A 13,435-nucleotide genomic window follows, 5' to 3' on the forward strand; every position below is an offset into this window, starting at 1 on the left:
ACAACTGTAACAAATCCCTTTTGCTATTTCTTCTTCCAATTGTTTTGGTGTCAACCTTATAGGTTGTGAAAGACTAGGGGTAACAACACTTCCATCTTTATAGTTGTGAGTGGTATGCTTCCTGGTTGCCATAATTTTGCTTTCCATTTTTTTTACTAACCTGAATGCCTTCTCTAATGAATCAGGTTCCGAGAGGCGAACATCATGTTGGATATTATCCTTTAAACTCCCTATGAACACATCAATCGTATTCTCCTTTGGAATATTTTTTACCCTTATTTTCAATTTTGGAACTCCTCAATGTGCTCCATTATTGAACCCTTCTGTTTGAGACTTATCAATTGGCTAGAAAAAGTGTTGCTTTTTGTATCCTCATAATGTGCTATCAATTCTTCCATAAAAATTGCCCAAGCGATAATTTGTTTATGAGAGAAAAGCCATTGATACCATACAAACTGATTTGGTTCCAAACATAAAGTTGCAATACGTACCTTTTGTGTGTTTTGCACATTATTGAGATCGAAAAATTGCTCCATATGTAATATCCATGTTGCAGGATCCTTGCCATCAAACTTCCTCATATCGATTTCTGGAATATGGTGGGTCTTCGATCCCACATTAGAGTTTATAAAATCATGATTAACATTTCTTTTGTTTGCATCATGAGTTTCCTTTACTACCTTTTCACTATTAGTAAGTATTTCTTGTAGAAAATTTGTCAAATCTGTCTTCAAATCTGCCATGTCTCTCTTCAAATCTATCTTCAAATTGTCCATCTTAGGTTCCATGCCCTTTATTTTAGATTCCACGCCATTTATCTTAGCTTCTATCAACTTTTGTGAGAGTGACATTTGTTGCACTTGTTCTTGTAATTTTGATATATCATGTGGCATTTCTTCCTCTTCTTCATGAGTCATGCTAGAGATTTCAGGTTGCTTACTAGGTGTTTGCATTTTATTTCCTCAGGGCATCAGTTACTGATAATAATTCTCTATTATTCCCTTTGAATTCCTTCAAAATAAATTTTCAAACCAATCTTAAGCAAAAATTTAAAAAAATCTACACACCTTTTTCACTTTGTAGGAGCTCGATATTGCCTCTGATGTATCTCTGTACTTTCAGATCATCTAGTTCTGAAATTGTGACCTGTTGTAGCCCTTTGTGTCCTCTTTGCAATGCCACCAGTTTGATCCAAATTAGATTCCCCAAGGAAGAGTTATGCGAAATCTCACACAATGACCTGATTATAGACTAGTTCAGTAGAGCAAACTTGTACGACGTGCCACGAGTCATTGTTTCGACCTTTAGCTCTGAAAAATATATACAAGTTTATTTATGTACCTTCTTACGAAATTTCAATCCAATGCTCAGAGAGAAAGTTATGACGATTTTCCCCAGATCACCGGTTTGGAATGTAATTCAGGAGTCTGCAAAAAGACCAACTTCCTCAGATCATATCTCCACAAATATAGTGCAAAAAGCTTTGAAATTTGGACCCGAGGTTCAGCACAATTTTGTCTCAAATGGGTTTTTTTTAGCTTCTGAAATGTTGTAGAAAAAAAGCTATAGCAAAAATGCCACGATGACCTATTTGGAGCAGCAAAACCCTAGAATCCAAAGCTCTGATACCAAATGTTATGAAACCAGCTCAAGAAAAGATAGAAAATATAGATCAACGCCTTATAATTCAACCTCTTTGTGGGGGAAACCTCCTTTACATTACATAAATGAACAATTCTTGGATGATTCAAATGAGAAAACCTCCTTTCTGTATATAGGAGTCTAAGGAGTCACAATATAACCCAGCCGACCTAACAATAATAATATAAAGCCACAAAAATAACAATAGAGGGATTCTATGGGGCACAGTAATAACAATATGGGGATAATAGGGGCACAACAATATTAATAAGGGATGCAACTACAATAGTAGTGGGGTAATCACTAGTGTTATAGGGACCCAACAGGAAGTTATCTGAGCTACATGATTACACATAGAACATAAAGACAAGGATATTTATTTGTAGCCTTAAAGGGAAAGTAGACATTTTATGGGAAGATGTGAAGTTGGCCAAAGACATCAAGACAGAGGATTTGAGTTCGCATGAATTCGAAATACTTTTTAGGAAGAATCACTTGTTGGATAGGTACTATGACAGTAGAGTCAAGGATTTATATGACCTAAGGATGGGATATATGCCAGACGAGGAGTACATGACTAAGTTCATAGATTTATCCAGGTATATATCATATCTTGAGGATGAGAAGGAAAACGTTCATATTTTTTAGTGGATTACCATTAGAATTTAAGGATGGGATTGAGCATGATGAGCCTTGGTCACTGGAAGAACTAATTAGGAAGTTGAAACATTGTTATGACCATAGTGTAAGGTAGAGTCATAACAAGGTTAGAAAGGGAAAGATAAGACTAAAGGAAAATGACCACTGAAGTAAACTAGAACTGAACATGTAGGTGAGAAATAGAATGCTCTTCCTTACAAGAAGTTTAATGTAGTTGGAAAGGGACATGGGTCATAGTCTGTAAGGAATCAGAATAAAGGTAAGGGTGAGCGAAAGTTATAGTGTTGGATATGTGGCAATGAGCATCTCAAGAATGATTTCCCATCATATCAGGGTGATATGCCTCAGATATACAGTGCACAGGAAGCAAATATAGTTGGGGATGTTGGCCGAAGCATTCCTCAAATCTATGCAACATTGGATAATAAGCAGGCGAATCACCAAGAATCTATTATTGATATGGACACTATGCTTTGTGATAAAGTTGTTTCTATTTTGATTGACCCTCGACCTAATTATAGTGATGTTATCCCTGACCTGGTGGATATGTTTTTTTAAGAAAATAAGTGCATGTAGAGTCTTATTTAGTGTAGTTATATCTAGGTTCTCATAAGAGAGTTCGTGATTGGCTAAGAGCTTATGCATTTGAGTTGAATGTTATGCCTACATTAGCACATCTGAATATACTTCCATTGGGATCATATAATATGCTTATGGGTATGGATTGGTTGTACCTTCATAGGACCAAAGTATATTGTTATGATGAAGCCATTGAGTACTTGGATGACAATGGAGAAAATATAATCTTTTATGGTAAGAAGAAGGCTACATCAGTTACATGAAAGGGTGTGTGCTATTTTCGGTGCATATATATAGTGATAAAGGTAAGGATTTTGAGGATGCAGAAGACTTAAAGAGCTACCTTATTTTGCAAGATTTTCAATATGTATTCCGAATACAAATTTCAGATTTGTTACCTCACATGGAAGTGGACTTTTCTATTCAATTGGTACTAGGGGCAGCACCACCATCAAAGGCACCATACAAGATGAGCACTCTACACCTAGAGGAATTGAAGTTGCGGTGGAATGAAATGCTTGACAGGTGATACATTAGTGCAAGTTTATTGTTGCGGGGTGCACCAATATCATATGTGAACAAAAGCATGGTTCTCTTAGACTGTGCCTTGATTGCATGAAGATGAACAAGGTAATGATCAAGAACATGTATTCATTGTTAAGTATTGATGACTTGCTTGACCAATTGAAGGGAGAGGCAATGTTTTGAAAGATTGATTTGGGATCCAGATATAATGGGGTATGCATTAAGGAAGACGACATTTACAATGATCCTTTCTGGAATAGGTATGGTAAATACGTGTTTTTTGTCATTCCTTTTGGCTTGACTAATGGTTGAGCTACTTTCATGGCCTTGATAAATAGTGTGTTGTGTCCTTATATGGATAATTCTTTTATTGTCTTCATTGATGATATATTGATGTACTCTATGAAAGAGGAAGAGCATGTCAAACACTTAGCAGAAATATTGAGATTTCTAAGAGAGCATCAGTTGTATGCCAATACTAGTAAATTTAGTTTCTTTTAGACGAAGGTACATTTCTTCGGAGAGGTGGTTTCCAAGGAAGGCATAGAAGTGGATTAAGAAAAATTAGAGGTATCATGGAATGGGGAGCTTCTAGTAATTTGGATGAGGTGAGATGATTCATTGGATTAGCTAGTTATTACAAGGGGTTCATCAGGAAATTATCACATATTTCATATCCTATTACATAATAGCAAAGGAAAGGAAATAGATTTGAATGGACAGAGAAATGTGCAGAAAGTTTTGAGCAGTTGAAGAAGTTGGTAATAAATGCTCTAGGTCTAAAGATTGCAGCTTGAGACAAAGAGTTTGTGATATGTACAATTTCTTATAAGAGAAGACTTGGTGGAGTCCTCATGCAATAGGGATAGGTGGTATGATATGAGTCAAGGAAAATGAATGAGTACAAGCAGAACTATTTGACACATGATATTGATTTGGAAAAAATTATCCATGCATTGCAGATGGGGAGGCATTATCTTCTTGGCAGGAGGTTTGTATTGATGAGTGATCATAGTGGATTATGATATTTACTTGAGAAACCTAATCTGAATGTAACAAAATATAGGTGGTTGTCCATGATCAATGAGTTTGACTTTGAGATCAGGAACATCAAGGGTAAGGATAACAGGGTTGCAGAGGCTCTTAGTATAAGAGTGCGAGTAAATCACATAGTAGTTATGAGCTTATATGAGACAAATTTATAGGATCATATCTTACAGTCAATATACTAGGATTACACGTTTAGGGCGCTTAGGCACAAGTTACCACAACAGTGCATAGGAGATCAGGATGTGGACTATTGTCTCACAACAGATGGTTTGGTTAGATTTAGGGATAGGCTCTATCATTTGAACGATAATGAATTTAGGAAGATTATCTTGAGGGATTTTCATGCTAAGTCATATTCAGGTCATTCGGGATATCAGAAGACATTGACAGTGGTTAAGAAGTTCTACTATTGGTTGAATCTAAAGGAGGAAGGTTCAGAGCTTGTGGCTAGGTGTTTAGACTGCAATAGGTAAAAGCAAAGTATAAGCATTGATGTGGTTTACTATAGATGATTTTGATTCTAATGTGGAAATGGGAGGTCATTTCCATGGATTTCATTACAGGTTTTTCGAGGACATCTAGGAAACTGATTATATTATGGTTATGGTTGACATGTTGACCATGGTAGCACACTTCATTCTGGTGAAGTCTGCTTATTCAACTAGTGTTGTAGCATAGGTCCTCATCAAGGAGATAGTGAGGTTGCAATGTGTTGTGATGAATATTGTGTTAGAAAGAGATGTTAAGTTCACTTCCAGGTTTTGGAAGGAGTTATTTGTAGGTTTGCATACAAATTTTCCCTTCAGTACAACTTATCATTTGTAGACAGATCGGAATATAGGAAGGGAAACCACTATTTCGGAGGACATGTTGGCAACACATGTTATGCATCACTAGAAGAAGTGGGAGGAGCATATTCCACTGGAAGAGTTTTCTTACAATAATGGGTATTAGAATTAATTGGGCATGAATTTGTCTGGGGCACTTTATGGGAAGTGTTGTAATACTCCTAGAAGTTGTAGTGATCTAGTGAATAGGGTACATATAGGACCGAACATGTTAGTAGAGATGGAATAATAAATTCAGGTTATAAAGAAGAATCTAAAGGAAACACATGATAGATAGAAGAATTACATGATCAACCTAGGTAAGTTAAGGATTTTACGGTAGGGGAACATGTGTACTTGCTCCTCAAGCCCATGAAGAGCTCCTTGGGATTGGGTCATGTGCCAAGTTGGCACTTCATTGTTTTGGACCTTCCTAGATCTTTGCGAGGATTGGACGAGTGGCCTACAAATTTGCATTGACTCCGATAGTGAAATTCCATGATGTTTTCCATGTTTCGTTGCCTAAAATATATATTAAATATGTTGATCATGTGACTACTTTGTTTATATTGTAGGTGGATCCAAAAGAAAAATCCTAGTCATAACCTTACTGCGTGTTGCAATGGAAACAACTCATGCTCTAAAATCAAGCAATCGAGCAAGTTAAAGTGTAGTGGAAGCACTTTGGGCTCGATGAGGCTACATGAGATATGGATGATCATATGCATGCTATGTATCCCTCATTATTTTCTGGTGATGGAAAATGAGGTTTTTGTATATGCACATATTTATGCATGGTTGTTATTGTGAATACCACAATGAGTTATGTTATAAAGATCCAATAGGTAGTATGGTTGTCTTGTTGTTATGTCTATCAGGCTGCTACCTTTTCAACAGGTTGTCATTGGTTTTCAATAGGTTTTCTAGTTGTATGTGTCATAGAACACCGAGGATGGTGTTCCCCTAAGGGGGAGGGGTCTCTAATAGACCCAGGTCAAAAGTTCATGTAATAAAGTTAATAAAGGAAAATTAATACCAAGGTCATAGGACATGTATTCCAAGATGATTGTTGGGAAAAACATCCTAGCCGGTGTTTATTTGGTTTATTATCACTAAGGGAAATTGGAAAAGGCATCAGAAAAGGAATTGAAAAGAAAATCGGCATTAATTGACATTTTCTTTATGAAAATAATGGAAAATAGGTGAAAAGGAAGGTGAATGGTCACTATTATGAAATCAGCTCACAAAGAGATAGAAAAGAGTGATGAACGCCTTTAAAATAAGCCTCTTCGAGGGGCAACCTTCTTTACATTACCGAAATGAATAATTCTTAGATGATACAAATGACAAGACCTCCTTTCTATATATAGGAGTCTAAGGGGTTATAATATAATCAGAGCCGACATAACAATAATAATGTAAGGGCACAATAATAACAATAATGGGCTTCTATGGGGCACAATAATAACAATATGGGGACTACTTGGGCACAACAATATAGTAAGGGGGTTGTACTAATAACAATAAGGGGTTACACTAGTAGTATAGGGACCTAACATGCCCCTCTCCTCAAAAAGTGGTGTCCTCAATGCCTGAGTAGTTCTTGATGCTTCTGTATAAAATTCTCATCCTTCCATGTGAAATACTCAATGGGTAAGTTCTTCCACTTGCTGAGATACTCTAAAATTGATCGATTTTGTAGTTATCAACTTCTTGGTTATGTGAATGCTTTAGGTTCCAATATGATTTTTCCTTCCTTATCAAGTTCTGGCAATATTGTTGGAACTGGGAGCTTTGATAACTTTTGAATGAGTTTCCACCTTGCTTCACCATAATTCCATTCATCCCTTGCTTTGTTTATCAAATTTGGTTGGATAATTATACCAACCTCTACCGTTTCTGCAACTCAGTTTCACTCCTTTGGGCATATGGATATCTATAAGGCATGGTCTTTGGGGGAACACTTCCTGGAATCAAATGAATAGCATGATCATGATCACGAATACGTGGGAGACCTTTGGGAGTCTCAAATACCTTGGAATGGTTGTCAAAGACTTTTGGAGATCTGGAGAAATAGATGATTTCAATGTGCGAACCATTAGCAAACATAATTGTGCAATTACGCCTTGTTTTTCTTTCTTTAGTAGTTTTTTCATTCCATTAGAGCCGATTAACTTTCTTGGTTTCCCTGTGATACCCTTAATTCAACCTCCTTTCCTTTCGAAGAAAATTTCATGAAAAGTTCTTGAAATTTAAAAGCTATTATATGCAAGGATTGTAGCCATTGGATGCCTAGTACAACATCAGTATCTTCCATTGGAACAGAAAGCATTGGGTTATTCAATACAGATCCTCCCATGGATAGTTTGATATTATGGCATGTTCCAAAGAAATTTATGGTTCCTCACTTACAACCGTCACTTGACACTCTAGTGTTGGATATAAGAAGCAATTCAATTCCTTGGCTATCTTACAATGAATAAAAGTATGGGTACTACCCGAATCAATGAACACTATTACTTTTTTCTTCTTGGTATGTCCTTCTATCTTTATAGTTTTAGGAGTGGTAATTCTGACCAATGCATTACAAGATATGGTCGGATTCATTTCTTCCTTCACTCGGGTTGGTTCCTAGTGAGTATCCTTTTCTTTTGATGTTTCTTGATACTTTTCTTCTTGATATTTCACTGCTTGAACCTTATTCTTCGTGAAATGTCCTTCTATATTGAAAGTTTGGGGAGTGGTAATTCCCGCCATTGCAATACAATATATGGTTGGATTCATTTTTTCTTTCTCTAGGGTTGGTTCCTCGTGTATATCCTATTCTTTTGACGTTTCTTGACCCTTTTCATCATGAGGAGGCCTTTCTTGTAGCGGCTTTGTCCCACCTTCCTTCAAACCTTCCATGTCTTTCTTCAAATATTCCATGTCTTTCTTCCAATATGCTTTCATACCATTGGTATCAGCTTCCATGGCATAGATAAAACTATTCATCTTTTTCTTCTCTAGAATATCATTTACCCTTATATTCAACTTTTGAAAGTCCTTAATGTGCTCTACCATTGAACAATTTTGTTTGAGATTTATCAATTGGCTAAGCAAGTTACTCCTCTTGGTATCCTCATAATATGCTATCATTTCCTTCGTGAAAATTTACCACGTGACAAGTGGTTTACGAGAACAAAACCCTTTATACCATAAAAATTTATTGTATTCTAAATAATTAGATGCAATACATACCTTTTGTAGCAATTTTACACCATCTAGATCAAAACATTTCTCCATCTGTAATATCCAATTTACTGGATCCTTACCATCAAACTTCCCCATCTCGCTTTTTCTTGATTTTACGACCGTGATATTGAAATGTCTATAACTCTGTAATTTCGGATCTTTAATTTCTGAAATTTTTTCTTGTAATAGACTTTTGAGTCCCCTTTCCAACTACACAAGTCTAATTGCAATTGGATTCCCGAATAAATATTTATTCCCAATCTCCTATGATCACCTAATTATAGACTAGTTCAGTAGAGTGAACTTGTATGATGGGCCACGTGTCACTGTTTGAACTTTAGGTTCTCAAAATTATACCCAAGCAAAATAAATTATGTCCTCTTTCTTTAACTTCTTACGAAATTTCAATCTAATGCTCAGAGAGAAAGTTATGACAATTTTCCCAAGGTCACTAGTTTAGGACATAATTCGGGAGTCTCCAAAAACCCTAACTTCCTCAGATCATATATCCGAAAATATAGTGATACAAGATCTGAAATTTGGACCCAAGGTTCAGACCAATTTCTTCTCAAATGGGTTTTTTGTTTTATCTTTTGAAACTTCATAGCGAAAATGTTATAGTGAAAATTCCACGATGACCTGTTTTAGATGAAATTCTGGATTTTCCAAAAACCCTAACTTCTTGATATCATATCACTGAAAATGTAGTGAGACAAGATCTAAAATTCTGACTGGAGTTTCAATGTGATTTCTTCTCAATTTGGTTTTTGTTTTCGCTTCTGAAATGTCGCAAAAACAAAGTTATAGTGAAAATACCACGATGACCTGTTTGGAGTAGTGAAACCCTAGAATCCAAAGCTATGATACCAAATGTTATGAAACCAACTCAAAAAGAGATAGAAAATAGAGATCAACACCTTCAAAATAAGCCTCTTCAAGAGGGAAACCTACTTTACATTACATAAATGAATAATTCTAAGATGATACAAATGGCAAGGCCTCCTTTCTATATAGGAGTCTAAGGGGTCATAATATAATCAGAGCCAACATAACAATAACAATGGAAGGAAACAATAATGATGATAGTGGACTTCTATGGGTCATAATAATAACAATATGGGGACTACATAGGCACAACAATATAATAAGAGGGTTATACTAATAACAATAAGGGGTTACACTAGTAGTATAGGGACCTAACAATCACAAGTCGCATGTGAGGAGTAAAATGAAGGAAAGTAGAGTAAATTGAATAAAATAGAGGCCTGAATGATAAAAAAGCTTTTGAGGATGAGTTCGTAGATTTTGTCAATCTAACCTTTTATCAGTTCAATTTTGCTTCTCCCTCTCTATTCTCTCTCTCTCATACCCTTGCACAGATAGAGCATTCCTAGATCACTCTGGCATTGGAGAAAGGATGGAAAAGGAGGGACAAGGGAGCAAAGGGAAGACAATATCAAGAAAGGAAGAGTTGGATCAAGTGGCTATAGTAGGATTACTTGCAGATATCAAGGTGCATGTATGATTTCCTTGATATTTTTTTCATTCATGGTACATGCATGTGTGTATTTGGTTATCTTGTTATCATTGGCATACGTTTTTCTAATTGTGATAATGGTTTCAAATTTGCCTTGACATTTCTGGATATCCATGTTGTGATGGGGTTCTTTCATTGGTTTTAACTTTTGATTACCAAATGGTTTTGAAACTAGGTGAGGTGATCTCAGGAAAATTCCTAAAGGCCTATAAGTCCCCTGAACAATAATTACAGGATACACATAAAGCCTCAGGGTAGAGACAGGAAAATTCCTCAAGGTATTGGTGAAGAAATATGGAGGCATCTAAGCTTGTTTAGGGACTAGTGATCCCTTAATTAGTTTTGGAAAGATTACGATAAAGCCTCATATTGTATATTTCCTCGTTTGAGCCTAGGAATTCCATTATCAGTTTTGCTGGGATTGCAGTAAAGACTGGTTGTATATATGAGGGTTTCATGCCTAGAAACCCATTGATCAATAATGGCGGGATATGTGGTAAATCTTGAGGAAGACCTGGTTACTATGTTTTGAGTCCCAAATTCATTCTTGAAATATTGTGAGAGGGTGATTAGTTGAATGAAAGATTTGATTCCACCCAATATATGGTCAGGCGGTACATTGAAGTCCCTGACTTGGTTGGCATTTGAATATGTTAATAAGAACTATTTTCTTATTGTATTTAATGAGTATTTATTCTTTTTATTATGTGGTTTTGATGGTCATTCTATCATTGTTATTATTATGGTTAGATGCTAGTTATAAGCATGGTTTTATGACAAACTTTAGTTATGGCTCTCATCATGTTTTGATTAGTAAATTAATGGTTAATGAATGCATGACCTAATATATGATATTTCAACTATTGTGAGAGGGCATCAGACCTTCTTGATTATTCTCAGACCAATATGAGACCCCTATGTTCAGATATGTAATTATGACCTATAGATTACATGTTGATGATGTGTTTGACAGAATATTTGTCATGGCTGGGATGGGTAAGGTTAAGTCCTTGATTAGGTTTTGAATTTAAGGTTTTGTATCTATTTCATTTATCATTTCTAAGAGTATCATCAAGTTCTGGGCATATGTCTAGATCCCAGCCCTGAAAAAGTGGCTCAGATCTCGAGGTCGCTAGCAGAAAAATGAGTAATTTAGTTTACAATCACTGGGAGGCAAGCTTATGAGAATGGTAGGAGAGTTATATTCGTTGGCTTTCTTTGTCATGGGAGGGAATATAAGTCCATATCATTAAAATATCAATTTAACTCATTGGTTGGGCACCTGGAATGGTTGGTTGGTTCCTATGGGTCCTATAATGCCTCAGGGAGGTTAGTAAAGTTTTGTTTTGTCGATTCCACTTCCTTAACTCTACTTAGGATTTTGATTCATGTCATAGTAACTCCTCATCACATATTTACCCTGGTGGACTGATGATCTTGGGTAAGTGTGGGAGAAGAATGCTACACCAATTTTGTCTTAAATAAATTTCCATACATCATGATCACTCATTTTGGAACCTCTTCTACATCTAATATAATCTATACTTAAAAACACTTTATGAGCAATAGGATCATACATATTATATATGGTCAACGCTATTAAGAAATAAATATAAAATTGACTACATCTACATCCCTTTTTCTTCTATCTTATTTTTAAATGTTAGAATATGCTTTACTCCAAAATCCCTTAAATTAATGACAGCCATATTATAACCATACCATGCTTCATAAGGCGTTATTTTATCTAAAAAAAAAATATTCTGGACTTCTTTTTTTTTATATGCACAATAATTATTATAGCTTCATCCCAAAAGATAATTGAAAATTTTCTTATCCTTAAGTATATGCACAAGGTTCAATTTTTCATTTAAATTACTCCATTCTACAAAGGAGAATTTCAAATTGTACACTATTTCTAAATCTCATGGCTTTTGTAGTATTTCTTGAAACCTCTTAACATTTATTCTCCTTCTCAATCCAATAAATGAATCCTGATGTCCTTAATCATCTATTTTTTAACCATTCTATTGAATTTTTTAAAATTCTCAAACACATTATTCTTCTTCCCAATAAAATGAACCCATTTAAATATTATTATGTCATTAATGAAGACATTGAGGTGACATAATTTGCATGGGACCACACACAATAATATGCGCTAATTCAAGAATTGTTTTCTACTCTTATATGTAATTATAATAAATCCATCACTGTGATTTTTTCATAGTTGAAAACCTTCACATCCAACGTGTTTATTCTTAAAAATAGGAAGACTCTCCACCATCTCCTTTGTTAGAAGTAAATTTAAGTCATAAACTTTTAGATCACCATACCTAGAGTGCCATAATTCTTCTGTAGACATAATTGTTGGCGAAAAAGCTCTTGAGGATTGTTCATAGTAATATAATTTTTGTACAAATATCCTAATATGTTCCCTTCTACTATAATTTTGTATTGATCATGTGTATTCCTCACATGATAACCTGAGTTTACAAAATTAACTTTTAAACCTTGAAATCTAATCACTGAAATGGAGATTAAGTTTTATAAATTCCTAGCACATTCATTGTGTTCAATTTGTTTTTTAAATGACCACTTTAGAAAACCACATATACAACACTAATGCATTGTATTTCATGACATTTATCATCACCTAGATATATTTTAGAATGATTAACTCTATCATGATAATTCAAAATCTAATACTTATTACATGTCATATAAATAGATGAAAAGCAAGTAGTAGAGTCATTTAATTAGGTTTATAGAACTACATATAAAATAAATAACTTGATATTTCCAATATCATTAATTAATTTTTTATTTTAACTAGTAAACTTTCTTCAATGACTTCTATATTTGGACACATGAAAATTAATTTCCCTGCATTCCTTAGCATAATTTCCAAACTTACAACCATAATAACACATGACATTCCTCCTTACATTTGTATCTATTTTTTATTTTGCATCATCTTCATAGAATTTTACATTAGTATTTCCTCCCTTTTATGTTTCCCATGGATTTCTTATGTGTAATTGCTTTACCTTACTTACTCATCCCAAATATGAACTCTTAAACCTACATAGATTTTTACTTCAATCCACTTCTTGTTATAAAATACCTACCAAAAGATCAAATGGGGGTTCTTTATCAATAGATAAAATTTTGCGATAAATAATTGATATTCATCATTATTTGATGTCACAAAAATGAAATTAATGCTTGATATCTTCTCATCGATATCAATAAGGTTTTCTATCAGATCCTTAATTTTAGAAATAAAATTATTATGTCTTTAATTTCCTTTGTTTTTAATTAAAAAAAGTTTTGTTTAAAAAAAACCTAATATTTATATTTTTTTGTTTCATGTAACACT

The sequence above is a fragment of the Pinus tabuliformis genome, chromosome 1_2, assembly GCF_031772625.1.
Source record: "Pinus tabuliformis cultivar Carrire ecotype Pingquan chromosome 1_2, CPIR1, whole genome shotgun sequence".
Classification (NCBI taxonomy): Eukaryota; Viridiplantae; Streptophyta; class Pinopsida; order Pinales; family Pinaceae; genus Pinus; species Pinus tabuliformis.